The 1,926-nt window shown below is 41.2% G+C and overlaps 1 non-coding gene across 1 annotated transcript; it reads left to right on the top strand.

Moving 5' to 3' along the window:
- Nucleotides 1-1,021: 1,021 nt before the first annotated feature.
- Nucleotides 1,022-1,156, top strand: LOC115872447. The gene has a single exon (XR_004047848.1). It is a non-coding gene; the product is annotated as a small nucleolar RNA SNORA16B/SNORA16A family (small nucleolar RNA).
- The last annotated feature ends 770 nt before the right edge of the window (nt 1,157-1,926 follow it).

Genomic DNA, 1,926 nt, shown 5'->3' with positions numbered 1-1,926 from the left:
AAAAGACATAGCATCTGGGGGTCTTAAAGGCTTGAAGATGAACAAGCATCCATCTAGCCCAGAAGCAACAAAGCCCACAGGGAAGAAGCACACAAACCTGTGTGATCACGAGGTGTTGAAGGGGTCAGGTAGCAGACACCAAAGAACAAAAACCATCATAGTGGAATCACCTTCCCCATATAAATGCTGAAAACGAATGTGTGCATAAGTAAGTGTAGTGAAGAAGGCTGATGGTGCCCGGCTACCGAGAGATATAGTGTCTGGGGTCTCAAAGGCTTGAAAGTAAACAAGCAGCCATCTAGGCTAGAAGCAACAAAGCCCACATGGAAGAGGCACACCAGCATGTGTGATCATGAAGGGTCAAGGGGACCAGGTATCAAGCACCAAAGGGGGGAAAAATCATGTCATCGTGAATGAGGGAAGTGCGTGATGGGGACCCAATGCCCACCTGCAGACAACTGGACATCCCATTCAGAGGGGTAGCGGGGAGAAGATGAATCATTCAGGGTACAGTGTAGCAATAATGAAATTCACAACTTTCCTCTAGTTGTTAAATGCTTCCTCATCCCCACTATCATGATCCCAATTATACCTTGCAAACCTGGTTAGACCAGAGGATGCACAGCAGTGCAAATGGGAACTGGAAACACAGGGAATCCAGAACAGATGATCCTTTCAGGACCAGTGGTGAGAGTGGTGATACCTGGAGGGTGGAGGGAAGGTGGGGGAACCGGTTACAAGGATCTACACATAACCTCCTCCCTGGGGGATTGGAAACAGAAAAGTGGGTGAAGGGAGATGCCAGGCAGTATAAGATATGATAAAATAATAATTTATAAATTATCAAGGTTTCATGAGGAAGGAGAGTGGGGAGGGAGGGGGGCAGGAAGGAAAATGAGTTGCTGATTCCAGGAGCCCAAGCAGAAAGCAAGAATTTTGAGAATGATGAGGGCAATGAATGTATTAGTGTGCTTTACACAATTAATGTATGTGTGGATTGTGTTAAGAGTTGTATGAGCCCTGGGGCCCTTATTGAAGCTGCAGTTGCTTCCACGTAGCTGCTGTAGTCAAAAAAGAGCCCACAGTGAGTTTTTCCCTTGACGGTTGCCGTTCGGTTTGCTGTAACCGATCTGCAACATTTCAGGAAAAGACATTGAGAAAAAAAAAGAGTTGTATGAGCCCCAATAAAATGATAAAAAAACAAAAAAAATCACATTCTCCATACATAATTTTCACATAAATTATAAATCCACAAATTTGTTATTAAACAATATTGGACATGATGATTGAATAGGACCATGTGCAACATACCATGATACTCTAAAATAATAAGTAAAAAAATATTTGTCACACTGTCAAAACAAAAAAGAAATGACACTGCAGCTCTCATAATAGAATTTCATAAGGCCATTCACTTATTCATAAATATCTTTTATCAAGAACATTAATGGTGACTGTGCACATGGACTTCCTTGGAGGTAATACACAGGAATCAAATTCATGTATCTATGGACAGAGACAATGGAGAAGCTCAATATCATTAGTCAACACAAGGCCAAGGTCCAACTGGAGAACAGAACATAAGTGCTCCTATGCAAGTTCAAGTTGAAGGTGAAGACAATCATGAGACCATGAGAGCCAAAGTAGGGCCTCCAGTTTGTCCCATGTGAACTTAGAGACCATCTGAAGAACAGAATTGATGCACTGAATACTATGACTGAAGACCAGTCTACTACCAAACACTAAGGACATCAAGAAAATCATATATGAAGAGAGCAAAATATTATTAAGAGGATAGGAAAAAAGGAAAAGACCAAAGTGGATGTCAGAAAGGACTCTGAAATTTATTCTTGCATGTAAATAAACTAATGTGACTGAAAGAAATGATGAAGCAAAATAATTGAACATAACATTTCAGCTAAAAGA

This window comes from Echinops telfairi, unplaced genomic scaffold (genome assembly GCF_000313985.2).
Source record: "Echinops telfairi isolate 266 unplaced genomic scaffold, ASM31398v2 ScPeMD7_7424;HRSCAF=8462, whole genome shotgun sequence".
In the NCBI taxonomy this organism is placed as follows: Eukaryota; Metazoa; Chordata; class Mammalia; order Afrosoricida; family Tenrecidae; genus Echinops; species Echinops telfairi.
The sequence above is the reverse complement of the archived record's forward strand: the minus strand, read 5'-3'. Positions and strand labels throughout refer to the sequence as shown.